The following is a 19,247-nucleotide window of genomic DNA, read 5'->3' as shown; positions in this document are numbered from 1 at the left end:
CAGTTCTGCACAGGGCGGGATGCCTGCAGTTTAGGGCCCTCCTCCCTCCCCTTCCCCAGGATGTCTCACATGCTGGGTGCTGAAGTGTGAGGAAGAAGGGAGAGATGCAGCACACACACCTGTTGGCCAGGTGAAGATGAGGAAGCCAACTTCCTGGCTGGGTCTCCAACGAGAGATCTGAATGGACAGATCTTGATCGTCCCAGCATCAGGCGGGGACAGGTGGATGTTCAGGTCCAGGAGGACTCTGGACCCAATTCTGTTGGGGCTGAGAGCATCTGCCAGGTGTAGCTAGGGCCCCAGAGGGGAAGAGCAACAGCCGGGTGCCGAGGGCTCACATAGTTGGGGCAGTATTGGTCCTGAATGGCCTCCTGGGAGAGACAGTGGTGGGCAAGGACTGGGCACAGCCCCGGTGGGCCCCCCTCCAGCCCTGTCCCACCCCCTGCAGGTCTTGTGCTCCTCCTGGAGCAGTACCACTCCCAGCTCCCAGGCACAGCCAGAGTAGTGCTGGCTCTGAAGGTGAAAGTCACCTTCCCGGCTCTTGCCAGTGCCTGCTGCCGGGGTGGGGAAGCGGCGACATAAATCCTTCCTCGTCTCTGTCCCCTGGCGCTTGCCTGCGCGGCCGCGGGAGCAGACCCCAGCGGCTGTAAATCAGCGGTCTCCTCCAGTGGCCGCCCGCCCTTCATCACGGTGCTTTACGGCGCTGACACCGGCCAGGATTTAGTGGGCCCCGCCAGCCAGCCAGCCAGCCCAGGGCCGCCTCCTCCCCTCGGCATTAAGGCCACCCATAAATTCTGGAGATGGCCATTTGCATATCCATCTGCATACATTTGCCCCTCAATTTGCCTGCCTTGAAACTTACAGACTCTTGGAGTTGGCTGGGCCCGAGTGAGCCTGTGTTATCTAAACTCAGCTGGAGAGGGGAAAATAAGGCCAAGGAGGGTGGGGCCACTTCATGGCACAGTGGAAGATGGGGACAGAGTCAGGCATGGCCCGGGAAGGATTTCGATGCAAAGGGGCCTAGGAGGCGAAGCTAGAAGTGGAATGAAGGCAGTGAGGAGAGCCCAGGTGTTGGATCCAGCTAGTCTACAAGGCCAGGAAGGCTGCGGGGGAAGAAGGCTGTGAGCCCTGGGAGGACAGCCAACAGGAGACTCAAGGACACGTGGCCAGGAGGTTCCATGGAGGGGGAGCAGCAGAAGGAAGCAGGGCTAGTGTCTGAGGGAAGAAATGGCTGGTGTGGGCTCACCACAGAGGGGGCCTCTGCAGGGAAGGGAGGAGAGGGGGAGGCCGAAGGTGCTGCCTCTGGAGACGGCCCCGTGAGGCCCGCAAGGCAGACAGGTCAGAGGCAGGACCATGCCAATCAGGGCCCTCTAGGACTCCTTCTGCTTCAAGTTGGGGCCAGTCTTAGCCAGGCCCGTGTGTGGACCTGTGTGATCTGCTGGGGGAGGCCCGGGCCTGCTGGAGGGACACGACACACCCAGATGGCTCTGTGCATGAGCCCTCCCCCTCCACTCAGCAGCTGCCGTGCCCAGGAGGTTGCCCGGGTCTGTGTGTCTGCCCTCCCCTTTGCCTCTATGGTGGGTGCCTCATGTATTTCTGATGAACTCGTGAAGAATGCCTCCTATCAGAGGCCCGGGTTGCAGCAGTGTGGGCAGACAGGTTGTGGGGGGACTTGATGCTCTTTCTAGAGATCTGGAGTTCCAACAGCAGGTTCCTCCCCGGACCAGGCCAGCCCATTATGTCGCCCAGGCCCAAGGCTCTGCTTTCCCATCTCCAGGGACAGACCCAGAGGCAGCCATACTTGCCGATAGTTCCTGTCTGGCCTCAGGTGTAGGGCCCTTCTTTTAAAGTCTCCTTGTACTGCCCCATCCCGCCCCACCCCCCCATACCACCCACCCTGCTCCAGCCAGTAGCCTGAAGGCTGGTGAACCAGTCCCAGCCAGGACAGGGAGGGGCCGGGCCCACAGCTAGCTGAGTCCCGACACTGGTGTCTCTTTCCTGAGCCTTCTCTGGTCCCCCTAGGACTCAGTCCTTGCAGCCCAGATGAGGCCAGCTGCCCCCAGGTCTGCATGTCCAGACCACCCCAGCTCAGGGAGCAGCTGGTGGTGGGGATGGGCCAGGAGAGAGGATGGGAGCTAGGGTGATCAGAGAGAAAGGGGCAGAAAGGTAGGATATCCCTGGGCATGGGCACCATGGGACGGCGGGAGAGGAGCAGCAAGCCTGGCTGGGTGCCCTGGGAGCCTGCCCCCACAGGCCCCAGTCCGCCTCTCCTCTCTGCAAGGAAACCTCACTTTCTGCTCGACCTCTCCTGCAGGCCTCTCTCCCCAGGGCTCCTGTGGTCGTTTTGCTTCCTCTTCTCATGAATTTCCAAGGTCTCCTCGGGTTTGGGGGAGTGGAGGCCCATCCTTCTGCCCTATAGCCTTCAGGGTGAAGCTGTTCAGAGAAATCAGGCAGAGGGGGCCCGGGGCCCGGGACTCGGGACAGCACCACAGGGGGAAGCCAGAGGGCAAGAACAGACGGCAAGCATCCCGCCTCTGCAGCCTTTCAACAAGTGACGGTGATGGCAGCTGCGGGTGGGTGGGGGATGGCCTCCCGTTAGCCCAGGGATGGTGGGGCTCACAGAGGCAGGGGACTGGCTCGGAAGACCTCCCAGAGTCTCCCTGGCTAACGTTTGCCGAGATTCTTAGAAAGCACGCACAGACTTGATGGCGGCACAGCAGCAGACCCAGGCAGCAGGGCCCCCCATCTGGAAGCCTTTAAGGGCTCCCTCCTCCTCTCCTCCAAATAGCTTGTTCCCAGAAAACAGGAGGAGAAGTTACCCAACAGCAAGCTGGGCTTCCTGTGGGGCTGGCGGCCCTCCCCTGCCTCTGCCGCGGCGCACCAGGCAGGCAGACTGCGATATGGTCAGGGGTGATTCCCGTCACCTCCTCCAGGGTCTGGGTTCACGGTCCATCTTCCCCACAAGTTCCAGTAACCGCCCGGCATGTGCCTCCTGCCTTTCTGAGTCTGCTCCCCTCCTGGCCCGAGAGTCCTGGGTCTATTTGCAATTGTTCTGCTTTTCATCCAGCCTGGGCTGAAGTGTAGTGAGGGTGGGCGATTCCCCCCCTTCCTCGTTTACATAATGGAAAACTGAGGCCCAGAAAAGCCAGGTGACTGGACCCAGAGCACACAGAGCCAGAGTTAGGTGCCGGCTTTGCCTTGCCTGCTCCAGGGGTCTGTCCCAGCTTATCTGGTTGGTTGTGCTGACAGCAAAAGCCCCAAGAGGCCCCAAGTTCTGGTTGCTGGTATCACATGGGCCCTGGCCCAGCACAGATGCTGCCCCTCAGTAGAGGCCTTGAGAGATGGACCAGCAGAGGTGTGGTCTTTAGAGGCAGCCTGAGCCCCCCTAACCCCTACTGTTGACCCCCACCCAGAGGGCCCAGCTGCCTGGCCTGCACCCTCCTGGCTGATCTGGCTCCTGGCCTGCTCACCTGGGGGGCACCTCACCTGGGGCAGCTTGGAGACCAAAACACCCATCACCTTGCCCTGCAACAAGAAGAGACCTTTCACTTTTAGCAAAGCAGAGAGTTTGATTTTAGGTGGCCCCTGGGAGGGCTGACAGAAATTGGTTTCCTTGTCTTTGAGATGAGTTTGAGAGCACCCAGGCTCCATGGGGAAGGTGGCAATGGGCTGTAGAGGGTGGGAAGGGAGAGGAGAGACGTCTAGAAAAAATCAGGATGGACAGAAATGTTGGGGGGTTGGGGTAGGGGCCAGCCAGACCCTGCCACACTCACGAGCCGACACACTCACCAGCCATGTGACCTGGATCAGACAAACTCACCTGTGCTCAGTTTTGCCTCGGCACACCTGCCTCATGGGGTGCAATGAGGTAATGCTTGTAAAATCCCAGCCCAGGGCCGGCACGCAGGCAGTACCCAACGAGGGGGCTGTTTCTCATTTATTTATTCATTTATTTAATGAATAACATGGGCTTTCTGCGTACTGCTCATTTCAGTTCCCTCAAGTGGCAGGGGACAGCGTTTCCTCAAGCTTGTCACTCCTGGCCACTCAGCCTGAAGGGCACCCTGGGCCTTGTGAGCTCAGGCCTCCTCCCACGCGAAGCTGCGGACCTAAGCCAGGCCAGCCCTGCTGCCCCGCGCTCTTCCTGGGCTGGGGGCAGGTTCTCCTGAGCCTTGGGGCAGGGCTGGGGCCTGGGCTCCAGGGCCACCGTGGCAGTCTGAAGGCCCCGGAGTCCCTCCTCAGCTCTGGGTCTGTGACAGCAGCCAGCTTGAGGAGGGGTCCGAGGAGACACCCGAGGGGTCCCTGCTGAGGGGGCAGCCCGAGAAGAAGGGGAGCCAGTGGGGAGACAGACGACCCGTGTGACCAAGGATCACAGCTCCAAGTGAGAAATAAGCAGGAGCAGATGGAGTCCAGAGCACAAAGTTCCTGTTTTCACGCAAGTGTCTGGGACAATAAAAGTCACGGGGGAGCCGGGGTGGGGCTGGAGGGGAGCATGGAGCCGGTGGGGGGTGCAGGAGGAAGATGCCGTGTCAGCAGAATTAGCTCTTATTAAAATAGTTTCCATTGACTTGGTTGGGGTTGGGGGTGGACTTTCCAGCCCCCTGCCCAGGGCCCTTGGCTGGCCTGAGGAGTGTGGGGAGGGGGCTGGGCCAGTGCCTGCTGAGGACGTCCAGACAGCAAGTGCTCCTTGGAGCTGATTGCATTTCCTGGCCTTTGATGCCCAAGATCAAAGCCAGGCCAGGCCCTCCCGGCCCCTGGCCTCCTGGCAGCTCCCCTGGCCACAGGGTCCAGGCTGTGTGGTCCTGCTAGCCGGAGAGGGCTGGGCAGCCTGGCATCTGTGGAAGGTCCACGGCAAGCCAGAGGGGCCAGGACGTGGGCCCTCTCCTGTCCATCCGTGTCTGCACCTGCCTGCTGGCTCTGTGTTCGCAGACACCCAGGGGTTGGCTATGGTGGTCACCTCAGGTCAGGCTGTGGTGGGCTTGGGGACTGGGCGTTATGGATCCAGATCAGCTGCAAGAATTGTGCCTCAGAGCTGCACTCTAGGGAGGGGGCTGAGGGCCCACCTTGCTGCTGCAAGAAAGAGCTGCAGTGCTGGCCTTGCAACATGGGCCTTCTGGGGCAATGGGCTGGGAGGGCTTCGTGTGGCTTAGAGGACAGTCCTTCTACTTGGACCTTCCTCCCAGGGACCCCCCATCTCCTCATCCTCGGGATCTCCCAGTTCCCTAGGACCCTTCAATGATGTGAGGACAGTCACTTGGGGTCCTGCTTGCTCTGAGTGGGACAGAGGGCCCTCCTGAGAATCGGCTGCAGGCTCCACTAGCGACTTTGCCTGTGGTGCCTGGGGAGGGCTGCAAGTTCCAGTGGTTGCCTTGGTGTGGGGTAAACTGCTTCTTGCCCCTGCTTTTGCCATCAAGGGTTCTGCAGCTGGTGCTGACTCAGTTTCCCTTTGATGTGATGTATGCAAGGGGATGCCTGGCAAGGCAGGCCTGCGGTCAGAGGTGGCAGAGCAGAGGCAGAAGAGTCTGCCGCTGCAGCCCCAGTCCTCGTGGGGAGGGGTCCTCTGGGAAGGCTGGCATGGGCGCTCCTGCTGCCTGCGTGCCTGCAGCAGGGCCCCAGCCACTCTGTGGTGCCCGCCCATGTGGAGAAGATTAGGGCCCGGAAAGACATCACCCTCCCCTTCTTGGAAGGAGGATCAAGGGGACCTGGTGACAGCCTGGAGATTCTGGGCGTGTGGACAGCCCCGCTTCCCGTCCATCTCCTGGGCAGCCTGAGCGACGCACACCATCTGCTGCAGCCAGCCTCGGGCCCCCGCCCGCCTGGCAAGGAGATGCCAGTGGGGCCTGCCTGTCTATTCCTGGAGCCCTTGCCCAAGAGGGGGACCAGGGACTTCATGGAAATGGGGCGGTGGTGGGGTTATCTGGGGTGGTGACTCTCAGCTCACTGTTTGTTCTCTTATTCTTAGCATGGAATTAAGCTGTGGCTTCCTGAGGCAGGAGCACTGACCTCACCCCTTCAAAGTTCCTACATCCCAGGCTTGGTCCTCACTTGGTTCCTGTCACTGACTTCTCAGGACCTAGCAAAGTTCAAGGATGGGCACAAAGACAGAAATCACTGTTCCAGCTCTAACTGTGCCCCTGTGAGCAGAGCCAGCAGTGAGAGGAACAATGAAGTGGTGGGAGCGTGGCTTAGGTGGCCAGGGACAGTCTAGGGCTCAGGGGTCCAGCAGAATTAGCACTAAGCCAGGGATTCTGAAGGCCAGCATCCTCTCCTCCCCTTCCTTGTCCTCCTCTCTCTTCCCCTCCCTCTCTGTCCCCTGTCCCTCCGTTACTGTCTGTCCCTCTTGGGTATCTCAGATCTGGGACAGACCAGTGCTCTATCACACTCACCTGCTACTGCGCTGCCTACAAGGCAGGGGCTCGAGAGCTCAGGTACAGGCACTTGCAGAAGGTGTCCCCTCCCTCTGCCCCAGGTCCTCAGCACAACTGGGTGTGGAACTGGGCACTTGTGGGAGGAAGGGATGGAGACAAGTGGTCATGGGCTAATTGGGGTGTGGAAAAGGTTTCTGAACTTGGTTTTCCTGCTGTTCCTCTGACAGAAACCCTCTTTGGGAGTGACTCAGTGCGACCAAAGCCATTCTGCCACCCGCCCAACAATCCTATTCCTGAGCTCTGTAAGCCGAGGCCCTACCTACAGGGTTGCTCAGTGGCAGAGGGAGGCAGCGGGAGGTGCTGCAATTCTCTGTGTCTGAGTGCATGTTTTCCTGTACACACGAGTCGGCCTGTGTCAGCATTTGTGTTAATGCACGCATGTATACACAACAGTTAGTGTGCTGATAGTGTCCTCATGTGCACACAGGTACACTGGATGTGCGTGGGAGTTCGTGCTGGGACTGCATGTCTGTGCGTGCACACACGTGTGCGGTGCACCGATGCACGGGGGCAGTGCTGGGATTATGTGCCTGTGTGCGTGCACGTGCGCTGTACACGTCAGTGTGTGAGTCAGTGTGGGGCTTCAGTGCCTCTGTGTGTGCTCACCAATGGAAGACTTGGCTGGGAAACCCAAATATTCTTCTTCCAGGCCTCAACTGCTGCTCCCTGGGGCCCTGATGGAGAAGAACAGAGAGTCCCCAAATCCCGCTATCTGGGACAGCAGCTTCTGTTGGATTCTCCCCCTTTCTTTCTTGACACAAATAGCCTGTGGAACAAAGGGAACTGGGGATTTGGATTATTTATACAGTCAACACGAAGCAAGTTGTGGTCTATTTAAATTCTTCTTTATTAGGCCGGGAAATTCCATGGCAAACACTCAGACAGTAAGGAAACCTCCAGCACAGCGGCTCCCAGCTCCCGCCATGGCTGTTTAGTTCCCCATCCCCTCTGCCCTGCTCCTAACCCTCTACCCTCTGACCCCCGCTGCTTCTTCCGCCCCAGCTCCTGATTTCACACTCGACCCCTCCGTTCCTCGTCGCACACGCAGATTCTGCTGTATCCCTCCCACACATTGGCTCACATTTGCTTCTCTCAGCCTCCATTGCCCTCACCTGCATTTCTCAAACCTGTGCCACAAGGCCTGGCCTCACTCCTGCCATCTGCTTCCCTGAGTTGGGAGGACAGCTGGACACCAAGCCTCGCACTTCAGAGCCGACTGCCAGGTGCAGCGTGGGGGAGATGGTGATCAAAATCCGAGCTAGCGAGAAGGCTGGGCAGGAGGCAGGTCAGAGGGCCGAGCCTCTCTGGGGTGGACTCTGTTGGGTCAGTCTGAGTGGGGCAGGAAAGGGCTGTGTCACCCAGGAAGGGTGGAGCCACCAGGGTACTCCAAGTCCCCAGCAAATCCAGTGCCCGCTGGAGACAAGTTGCAGGATCTGATGCTGGTGCTGATGACGGGGCCTTTGCTGCTACCTGGGCTGAGCCAGGGCAGGGCCTGGGGCTGAGCATGAGGAGACCCAGAAGATGCAGGGTCCACGCAGGGGGCTTGGGGTCTGCAGGGTCGGGCCTCTCCTGCCTTGTGGAGGGCTCTCTGTCCTCCGTCCCAATGATGGGCCACACCCTCTCTTTAGTCCTGAGTTTATCCAGAGATGGTGGGTTGAGGAGGGGGAGCCTCCTGCCACTCTCCTGCCACTGACCTGGTCTCCACTGAATTGCCCTCTTGTTTTTCTCCCCAGCCTGACCACGTGCCTCGTGAGGATGGAGCAGTTAGAGGAGCCTCCTTGTGACCCTGTGCCTGGCACATAGCTCCCTGAGCTCAGTGGGTGGCACTGCCAGGGGTGGGGGCCCAGTCTTTCTCCCTGTTCCCCCCTCCCACAGAGGAGTCTGTGTCCAGAGAGGAAGCCCACTGAGGGCTTAGGGCCCCTTGTATAGCTCTCCTGCTGGTTGGCTGTGCTGGGGGAAGGGAAGAGTTTTCTGATGTTGGTGCTAAAGATGAGGCCTTCCTCACCTGAGAAGGAGACTCCCAGGGAAAGGGCCCTGCGCCCTACACCACCCCCAGGAGACTTAGCTGTTGTTGAGGCCAGTGTTTAGCATTGTTGATGAGTAACCTGGGCAGGGGGAGAGACGCTGCCCCTTGCAGATGGCCAGGTGTCAGCTACTGTCTCCAAACGGCAGCCGGGAGGGCAGAGTGAGGGCTGAGAACTGGCTGCCCATTGCCACCTCCCTGCTGACCCTGCCCTCTGGGCCTGTCCCTGCTGCCACCTCTGGGCCTGTGTTTCTGATTAGCAGCCCCAGCTGTGTAGCATTAGTTGCATTTTTCCAGGATGAATCTTGGTTGTGACTTCCTGCCATGGGTCTGAACCAGCTGCCTGCCTTTGCCGCCTGCTCTTCATCCCAGTCCCCTGGGCTACCCTGAACGCCCTCACTGCCACGGGACTCCTGTGTCTTCTAGGGATGGGGGCCCAGCTACTGCTCACCCAGTGGAATCTGGTTGGTTTTCAGATGTGGCTCCTTCAGGGTGGGTGATAGAACCCACACCTTGGTACATGGCCTGGGGTGAGGGCAGAGCGCGCCAGGGCCAGGGAAGTGCTTGGGGAAGGCTCCTCAGGCAGAGGGTATCACTGTGTCTAGTTCACAGGGTCTTTCCTCCACCCGGGTGTTGACAGAAGCTGTGCCAGCCGCCTCTGTCCTCCGGTTTTCTGGGGCCTTCTGGTGAGCTGCTCAGTGAAGACCCGGAGCCAACAGACCCAGTGCTCACCTGGGAGGTAGTGAGCTTGCTGTCCTGCAGGTACATGCCCTTGCTTCTCATCCGATCCTGACCACCTTCCTGTAAGGGGCCAGGGCAGGAGTGAGCTTGACAATTTGGGAGGAAGAAACTGAGGCTGGAGTGAGTGAGTGTACACTGGAGCCAGAGGTGAGGCCAGCTTAGTTCTCTGTGAGCTCAGTGAGCCTCCCCTCTGGACCCAACCAGGCTCTGAGAGACTACAGCCCCAGGCCCCAGCCGAGCAGCTGGCATGTCCTCTCCTCCTCTCCAGCCCCCGAGCTTCCTGGCCAATAGCCCAAATCATTCCATTCGACAGCTCCATTGCAGACAGGCTCGGTTCAGACGCTTGTGCTCTGTGCCAGGTCCGTGATCTGGGACAGGTATGTGACAAGCGAAAGCCCAGGAGGAATCACCTGAGTGCGGGGCCCATAGAAGGTGGCTCACTGTGGGCACACACAGGCAGGGCCCAGTGCAGAGCAGGCCCCAGGCAGGCCAGAGGACCCGCAGTGGAAGAAGTGAAGCCAGCATGCTGAGGGGACATGGCTGCAGCTGGCCTCAGGGGTCCTGGGCACCAGGGAGACTTGTTCGCTCCGGGAAGGAGGTGGAGGCTAAGCAGGGGACACCTGTGTCCAAGAGCAACTGGTTCTTGACAGTGCTGAGCAGAGAGATGCGGGAAGCAGCATGGAGTGCCACACGCTCAGGGAGGGAGAGAATGCTGTAGTTGTAGCCTTAGGGTCCGGCTGTGGGTTGGAGCTACTGCATGTGGACCAGACCCTGCTAGGAGAGCAGGGCTACTGCCTGCTGCCTTTCACCTGGGCTGCTGCGGGCGTGCTGTGTCCTCAGCCGTAGCTCACCTTGGAGCCCCAGTCAGCAGGCTCACTGGAGTCTCACGTGTACTCAGAGAGTTTCCTGGCCAAAGCGGTGTGTGACATGGGGCAGGGGACAAGATTGTGCCGGTGGAAGCCTCTGTCCACTGGGGAACACGCTGTCCCTGCCCTCAAAGAGGCCTCTGTTGGTCTGAGACATCCTGATGCCCTAAAACTGCCGGCTTCCTTTGCCTGGGACTAATGGTTTTATTCCTTTAATTCTCTAGTTATTTTAGGCAAATGTGAGCTGTCTCTTTAATCATCTGCTATGAGCTGCCAACAGCTGCATTTGGCTCTGCTGAGACTGTGAATGAAACTTGTGTCTGTCTCCCCCATCCCAGGCGGGTTCTGTCCTCTCTGTCTCCTTGATGGCCGGTGACAGGGTGTTAAGTGTGTGGTTGCCTGCTGGGAACGCGGTGCTGGTTTGCCTGGGCCATGTCAGCAGGATCTCGGAGCTAGGTGGACCTGTGACAACCTCTTGCATGACAAAGGACTTCCGCTTCCATCTCATACCTGTTGAGACGAGAAGCTCACTACCTTCTCATCTGCTCAAGGGCTACAAGCCAGGCCATGGGTCAGGGCAGGCTGCCCTCCAGAGGCAGCTTCCCAGGGTCCCCCGAGCCCTCTGGTGGTCACTCCGGAGCTTGCTGCTCACCCCAGGGTACTCTTGCTGCCCTCAAGTGGACTGAGGAAGTGTCTCTCCCTCCCCTGTGGCAGCCCTGAGGCTACCCCAGAGTTTCCTTGTGCTGCCCACCAACCATAAGGGGAAGGGTTGCAATGCAGGTGTGCCACTGTCTCCCTGTAGGACGCTCTTTGGGCAGGTCATCCTGCCCGTCCTCACCCTTGCTGCCCCGCCCTGGCACACACACAGCCGGGGTGTCCCTGAGGTGTTCCTGCCTACTCACTGAGGCCCAGGGAAGAAGGGACCAGGGACTAAGGACAGGCAAGGGGGGAGGCGGGAAGCAGGGTGATGCCATCCCTGTGTGATGTCAGCCTGGGGTCTCTCCCAACATGTAGCCGGAGGGCCCAGCTAGGTGCAAGCTAGAGCTAAAGTGTCCCAGTCATGGGGCTCCCAGGGGTGGAGGCCTTCCTTTTTCAGCCCGGGAGGCCAGCAGAAAGTGCCGCACCCCAGGTGTCTTAGCTCAGAGCGTGGCTGCTCCAGCTGCCCTGGGGAGGAGTGTGAGGAAGGATTCTCTCTTCCCTGTCACTGCCACACCGCTGTACCCACCGTCACCGTCTCTGCAGCTGAGCCTTTCAGAGCCACGTCTTGGTAGGAGGGGCAGCAGGGGATCTCGGCTGTGACCTTAAAGAATCACCAAAGAGTCTGAGATGACAGAGGGAAGTGAGAGGCTAGTGGGACTCGGGCCAGCCCTTGGGTTGTGGAGGCTGGAGCACTGTGGCCCTCCCAGGGTCTTCAGGCAGAGTGCAGACGAGGCTCCACGCTCCCAAGCCCTCCAGTCCTTCGTCCTGTGCCTCCAGAGATGAACTGCCTGTGGGCTTGGCACCGGATAGGGAGCACCCCCGTTCAGTGAGGGCTTCTCACCCTTACCTCGCCCCCAGCAGGCAGCCTGCACCGTCTAGTTCCCTCACGCGGCCTCCCCCAGTCTGAGCTGAAGTCCAGGCCTCCGGGTCCTTCCTGCAACCCCTGGGGGTTTCCCCTTCAGCCCTCCGGCACATACCTCTTCCAACAAAAACCTCCATAGCTCCCTGCGAACTTGCCATAATTTATAGGCACGAGGCAGTCCAAGTCCATATGGAGAAAAGTAGCATTCCTCTCGAAGCAGCAGCCCAGCCAGGAGACGGGGGCTGCTGCTGAGCGGTGTCCCTGTTCCCACGTAGAGCCGGGGCAAGGCGGCGGCAAAGGCAGGAGCTGGTGATGCCAGCCACACAGCTTTGCGGGCTCAGGGAGACCACTTGTGTCCCAGGATGTTGCCCTGGGATGCAGAATGCCTCCAAGATTTTTTTTATTTATGTTGATTGATTTGCCTAAATGGTGGTCTTCCCAGAACAAAGGGACCACCCTCTTTCTCAAAGGTAAATTTGAGCCGCCTCCTTTAGATAAGCCCAGAAAGGTGAGCCACTTTCAGACTGTTCCCCCAGGTCCTTACACCCAGGGCGCCACTCGCCTTTCCCAGCAAACCCCGCCAGGATCAGGTGTTCCCAGCCCTGTTTTGTGGAGGGAGCAGCTGAGGTTTGGGGAGGTTGAGTTGCTTCTACTCTGATGAGGTGCGAAGAGGAGGAGGGAGGAGGCAGGAGGCAGAGCCCATGCTGTGGGCGCAGCCACCTCACCCCTCCCATCCCAGTCCTAGGATGTCCCACCAGGAGAGGAGAGCACCGGCACGCAAGGGGTTAAGTGCTGTCCTGTGGAAGCAAAGTCATCCCAACACCACCCCCCTCCCCCGTTTTCTCTTCCTTTTCCACTGAGCTGACCTTTAAATTATGGCATCAGCTGCCGTGCCAGACACGCTGCGATTTCCCCTCACTCCATCTGCCCAGCCTTCCCACTGGCGCAGCTTCTGGCTCGCCGCTCCCCCGCCCTCCTTCCCGCGCTCGGCTTCTCTCTCAGCCCCAGTCAGCTGCCTCCCTCCCAGTCCCATTCACAAAATCCCAGCAGTGCCCGCTGCCCCTGCTGCAGGTGGCCCTTGGGCATCCGTGGCATTCTCTCAGGGTGGGGTGTGTTTGCCTCTGCTCCGCGTGCTGGGACGCCCTGGCTGCGAAGCCGCCTCTGCCCAGGCCTCCTCTGCCTCCCTCCCCGCCTGCAAACTTTCACACCAGCCACCCCCACTGGTGCCCACGCAGGCCCTTCCTGCTCCTCCATCTGCCTCCTCCAGCCTCACCTCTCCCAGAAGCCTCCAGTAAGGATGCACCCTCTGCTTAATGCTCATTTGCATTTGGCCCAAGGCCTAAATGATATTTTATTTATTTTTTGTCATGATTGTAGACTATAGCAGACATTAAATCTTATCGGTTTAATTTTCTTCCAGATAATAGTGCAGGCTTTGATTTAAAAAAAAAAAAAAACCTACGGAAAAAGTGTCAAAGAAAAGTGGAACATTAATCAAGGGACTTTGATGAAAGGAATGAGAGTGTTTTCCTAAGAGCCTAACATGTGGTACAGCTGCTGTGGATATTTAAATGACATTTTTCATATGTTGCCGTAAAAGAAAAAAAACTCTTTGAGTCGATTCTGGAAATATATTCCAATTTGCTACAATGCTAGTGGTTTTAAAATTATTTAGAAATAAAATGTGTTTATGATTTCTGCTCTACTTTGTGTGTTTGTCTGCTTTGGGCCGCCATCCTCTGAGGAGGGCTGGCCCGTCTCCCCCAGAGGCTGGGGGCTCTTTAAGGACAGGAACCACCAGACTGGGGGCCTCCAAAGATGGGAGCCCTGTTTTCTTCCTCGGTGGCCTTTGCCCCCAACACCCCTGTGTCCCAGAGGCTTCAACTGTAGCGGGAGAGGTTCATCCAGGACAGAAGGGGATGGGGAACACCATCACGTGTTTCTTTTCTTTCTTTCTTTTTTTTTTTTTTTTTTTTGACAGGCAGAGTGGATAGTGAGAGAGAGAGAGACAGAGACAGAGAGAAAGGTCTTCCTTTGCTGTTGGTTCACCCTCCAATGGCCGGCGCGGCCGGCGCGCTGCGACCGGCACATCGCGTTAATCCGATGGCAGGAGCCAGGTGCTTCTCCTGGTCTCCCATGGGGTGCAGGGCCCAAAGACTTGGGCCATCTTCCACTGCACTCCCAGGCCATAGCAGAGAGCTGGCCTGGAAGAGGGGCAATCGGGACAGAATCCGGTGCCCCGACTGGGACTAGAACCTGGTGTGCTGGCGCCGCAAGGCGGAGGATTAGCCTAGTGAGCCGCGGCGCCAGCCCATCACATCACGTGTTTCTCAGCTCTGGGGAGGCCTTGTTGGATTTTTAATATTTATTTATTTATTTATTTGAAAGGCAGAGCATGAGAGAGAGAGGCAGAGAGAGAGAGAGAGAGAGAGAGAGAGAGAGAGAGAGAGAAAGAGAGAGAGAGAGATCTTCCATCTGCTGGTTCACTCCCCAAATGACTACAACAGCCCTGGGCTAGGCTGAAGCCAGGAGTCAGGAACTCCATCACGATATTCCACACGGGTGGCAGGGACCCAAGCTCTTGGACTGTCATTCTCTGCCTTCATGGTGCATTAACAGGAAGCTGGAATGGAAGTAGAGTGTCCTGGGGGAAACCTTTGAAAAAAATCTTGATCTCTGTCATAAATGAGAAAGAAACAAATTGGCTCAATTCCTGGCTTCCCTTAGAAGCCTGATCATCAGAGTGAGTGAAACCCCGGGGCAGCAAACCCTTGGCCTCCAGCCTCCCTTGTGTGAGGCTTGTCGCAGCAGGGCAGGCACCCCTCGGTCCCATTTGGGTTGGCGGAGACTGTGTTTTAGCCTCATTTTTGGAGCCAGCTGGGCTGGGAATTCCTTGGGACTGTGGCCTGCCCAGCCTCCTCCCTGGGATCCAGGCCTGGTGTCAGAGAAAGAGGCCTTAGAGAGGCTGGGGCTAAGGGGCTGAGGCCGTAGGATCACTTCCACCAGGTTCCGGGGTAGAAGGGGCCCTCAGACACCCCCCCCCACCCCCCCCCCACCCCCGGCCCAGGACCAAAAAGACAAATGTTCTGGGTGGGGGTGGGGGGTTGGGGCTTGCTGGCCTTTCCTGGACTGCATGGCCCCTGGGGAAATTACCTGAGGCCTGGGCCTGGGCCTGCCTGGGTGGTCGCTCCTGTCCCCATTGGCCAGCGGGGGGCACACTCTCCCAAGTTTTCCTGTCTTCCCTGGACCTGAGGGGGAGAGCTGCCGAGCCTCCTTCCTTGCCAGGGGCTTCCTGGGGTCCATGGGTGGGAGGAGCCCCCTCCTTGCAGCCTGCCTAGGGCATCTCCATACCCCCTGCTCCCTTCCTCGTGAGCTCCCCGACTCCTGCCCTTGTCCTCCTGCCCCACAAGCCCTCACTGGTCTTCCCGGGAGAAGGTCTTCCATGGGAGGTGTGTGATTTAGAAGAGGGGAGACACTTGCCAGACACAAACTTGAGCCTTCCCTGCTCTCAGATTGTCCCCCAGCTTCCCTCCTAAGCTCACGGCCCCTCCCTATGCCGTCCCCCGGTGCCCACCTCTGCATGCACATTGCCCCAAGTGCCCAGGCTCTAGGTCTTAGCCCCAGTGAAATACCTGCTATGGGGCCAGCTGAGCCCCTCTCTCTACCTAGGGCCCTCCCTGTCTCACTCTACAGAGCTTTCTTGCTGAAGCCTGGGAAGGAGCTGGCCGAGGTGGGGTCTCTCCTTGTTGTCTTACACCCTTGTTGGTCTGTGAGGCCCTGGGGCTGGACAGTGGGGTCCTTCCTTTGTTTGTCTGTAGCATTGCTTGGTGCAGGAGGGGCTGGGAGGGGGGCTCCTGCAGGGATTCGGGAGCAGCTTGTAGAGGCAGCCATGGCACTCAGAGAGCCTGAGGCCCCACTAACGGGTCTGCTGAACCGGATGGCGATGCCTCTCTTGCCTGCAAGGATTTAGGAAGGAGCTATGAGGGGCTTCCAGGAAAGTCTCCTCACACCAAAGACAGGGACACAGAGACATGGGGAGATGGGGGGTCTCTCCTTCCTCTGGCATAGCCCTGCTTGACCACACCCCAGGAGCTCCCGCACCATCTGGGAATGAAGCTGAGCCCCAGGAGGGAGAGCCAGGAGCATCTCTGAAATATGGAGCAGGAGCCCTGATGAGCATCCTGGGAATACGAGCGAGTCCATTTCTCTTACCATGTGACGGTTAGGGATGAGATGTCATGTTATCCACTGCTGTGAAACAGCCCACTGCATGGCGAGAGGTGGGTGGTGCCTAGAGAGACCCCTGCCGCTGATGCTGACCTGACGCTGCCTGAGACCAGAGGCCTTTCCCTCCACCCCTTCCTCCTTTCACCAAGGCCACCTCTGACGCTACATGGAGATGTGCCTACCTGCCTTGCCGGGCCATTTGGAGCCCGCTCTAGGATAACACACGTGACCTGGAGGCTCCTTGGGCTGTCCTTCCCTTCCCTACTGCCTTGCTTTACCAAGACTGTCTTGTGGATCTTCCTCTGCACACTGAGAGTAGCCAGTAGTCAAGAAAAGGGAGCCAAGGGCTCCAGGGTGGGGATTCCAGTGTCTGCCCTGGATCCCAAGCCAATCAGATGCCAGGCGCTTCCTCCCAGGACCAGCATTGCAGAGCCTCACTGGGTCCTGAGCGCTGTCTTTCATAACTTCACGTTGCTGGACTGCATCTCACACCAGACTTGAAACATAAGAGTTTCCTCTTCCACAGGTGCCGCCTGGGGCCCAGCACCCCCAGCCCCACAGTACCCCAGCCGCTGCCCTGGAGAATCTGATGACTGGGGGCCTGGCCATGCCTGGTGAGAGCCTTCCAAGGAGGGTGGAGTGAAGAACCCGTCCTCCCCACCTGTCCATCGCTCTCGGACCTCAGCATGCTGGAAGGAGACTCACACATGTCAACCAGAGATCCAGAAGTCAGGTAACCCTGATACAATATCGCTGCCCCCATGGAGGCCAGAGCCAGGCAGCACATCACGGAGCCGAGCTCCAAGTCCGTGGCAGGTGGAAACAGGCTTGCACCACAACCAGAAAGGTTTGCGATTTCCTGACAAAAAGTGGTTGGGTCGCTGCTGGAAGTGGGCAGCCATGGTATCTTCTCTGCTTCTGTTTTATGCTCGGTATCTCTAAAGGCAGGGAGCCCCTCGGGAGGCAAGCTTGGGGTTGGTGCTGGCTGAGGCGCCTGCCCACTCCTCCACAGCCTTGCAGTGGATGGAAGCATGGTATGGCTGCCTCTGGCTTGTTGGGGATGCCAGGGAGCCTGGAGGCAGAGTGACTGGCGTGCTGGTGTGGGGGGACAGAGAGGGCTTTAAATTTCCCCCACATGACAATGTTTTTCCACCACAGCAATTCCTGTGTGGGGTTACTTGCTAGTATTTTTCTGTCTCCCAAATGCATTGAGAATTCATTCCATTTCGTGCAGACATAGAGAAGTGCAAAGGGGGCTACTGTTTTATGAATGTGACTTGATCCCTGGCAAGAGGGCCTAAGGAGGACAGTGGCAGGCTCTTTGATAAGAACTGGCCCTGGGCAGATGGAGTGAGTACAGGGAGGCCAGGATCTGGCCTGGGGCACAGCTGTCAGGGAGGCGGAGGCCATGATATGCAAGAGGAACAGAGCGTCCACCTCAGTGCCATGGTTGTGTTCTCATGGCCGGGGTTGTGTTCTCACGACTGACCTGCATCGTCCCGGCCTGGAGTTCCAGGAGAGTCACCTGCTTCCTGCCCTAGTCTGATGGGGGAGTCCTAGTCCTGGTCACAGGGTGCTGCCATGTGATGGGCAGGTGGCCTCTGGATGTGGGGACTTTAGTGTCCACTGACTCACATAGAAGGCAGAGACACAAGTCTAAGGAAGTCGTGCCAGTGCTTAGCATTCCTAAGAATCTTTGGAGCAGTATCTGAGCACTTCAGATAGGGCAAAGAAAAAAAATGAGGTCCTTTCCCCAGGGAACTATAGAGTAGGGGCCTTGAGTCCCTGGGCCCCCATGCCAAGCCCTGCCTAGGAATGGGCTGCCAAGCTTTCCCGGGGGAGTAGAGAGGCCTTGCCGCCCCTTCTCCCAGTAGCCACACAGAATACCCTTGTCAGTCATAGCGCTTTCTTTTGCTACCGGGATAGCCGCTTAGCTCTCTGCTGTCCTTGGCTTCCTCCCAAGACGTCCGTGTTGTGAACGCCTTTAAGATGATACCTTAGGTTTCCCTGGGAATTAGAGGCCGAGGGGAGGTTTAGGGGTCGGTGCTTTATTCTGGCCGTGCAGACTCCGGGCAGCAGGAGTGAGCCAGGGAGTAAAGGGCAGGGAAGGATGCAGCATGGTGTGCTACTCCCCAGGCTTCCGATGAGTCACAAGGAGTCACAGCTGCCTAGGATGGGACCCATCCCGCTAGCCACACAGGACACCTCTGGCCGAAGTGCCTCAGAACAGTCTGTTAGAAGGGGAAAGGAGATGGAATTTTGTCTCTTTCCAAATCCCTCTCGCTGGGATCCTGAACTTCCTCAGTGTCCTTCAGCCCCGCGGCAGCAGCAGTGTTGGAAACCGGATCCCACACGATACACACTGCTGCTTCTGCAGATTTGAAAATGCAGCGGGAGCCTGGGACCCTGGCAGGGAAATCTGTCAGCCTCCAATGACACAACCATGTAGGCCTGCAAGAATCCAGCTGCCTGAGGTAGCAGCAGTGGTCAAGGGTCTGAGAGTATCTGAGAAGATGCGGAATAGGTGCTGAGCAGTGGTGGAGGGGTCTCTTGGAGAGGACAGAAGGTGTCTGTGCGGTGATGGGATTGGAGGTGCCAGTGATGGTAATAATGGTTGTTTGAGAAGGAGATGGCTGTGTTGTTGATGATAGGATTAGTGTGCAGTGGGCATGGGTGCAGGTGGCAGTGGCTTTGGTGGTGGTGGAGGTGACAGTGAGGTGGTACAGTGACATGGGGATGGCTGTGGTGGAGGTGGCAATGAGGTGGTACAGTGACACTGGCTGTGGCTGTGGTGGTGGAGGTGGCAGTGAGGTGGTACAGTGACACTGGGGGTGGCTGTGGTGGTGGAGGTGGCAGTGATGTGGTACAGTGACACTGGGGATGGCTGTGGTAGAGTTGGTGGAGGTGACAGTGAGGTGGTACAGTGACACTGGGGGTGGCTGTGGTGGTGGAGGTGGCAGTGAGGTGGTACAGTGACACTGGGGATGGCTGTGGTAGTGGTGGTAACAATGAGGTGGTCAGTGACACTGGGGGTGGCTGTGGTGGTGGAGGTGACAGTGAGGTGGTCAGTGACACTGGGGGTGGCTGTGGTGGTGGAGGTTACAGTGAGGTGGTACAGTGACACTGGGGGTGGCTGTGGTAGAGTTGGTGGAGGTGACAGTGAGGTGGTACAGTGACACTGGGGATGGCTATGGTGGTGGTGGAGGTTACAGTGAGGTGTACAGTGACACTGGGGATGGCTGTGGTGGTGGTGGAGGTGGCAGTGAGGTGGTACAGTGACACTGGGGATGGCTGCGGTGGTAGTGGTGGTGACAGTGAGGTGGTACAGTGACACTCTGGGTGTCTGTGGTGTTGGTGCAGGTGACAGTATGTGCCACTGGGGATGGCTGTGTTGTCAGTGGT

General features: G+C 58.4%; 1 long non-coding RNA gene across 2 annotated transcripts in view; it reads left to right on the top strand.

Annotated features, from left to right (window-relative positions):
• The window catches only part of LOC127488392 (uncharacterized), a 153,499-nt gene that overhangs the window by 58,334 nt on the left and 75,918 nt on the right, over positions 1-19,247 (top strand). For both annotated transcript variants that reach the window (XR_007916088.2, XR_007916087.2), the window contains exon 3: positions 16,372-16,578. This is a non-coding gene — a long non-coding RNA (uncharacterized lncRNA). The remainder of the gene's footprint in view (positions 1-16,371; positions 16,579-19,247) is intronic.

The sequence above is a fragment of the Oryctolagus cuniculus genome, chromosome 2 (genome assembly GCF_964237555.1).
Source record: "Oryctolagus cuniculus chromosome 2, mOryCun1.1, whole genome shotgun sequence".
NCBI lineage: Eukaryota > Metazoa > Chordata > Mammalia > Lagomorpha > Leporidae > Oryctolagus > Oryctolagus cuniculus.
The sequence above is the reverse complement of the archived record's forward strand: the minus strand, read 5'-3'. Positions and strand labels throughout refer to the sequence as shown.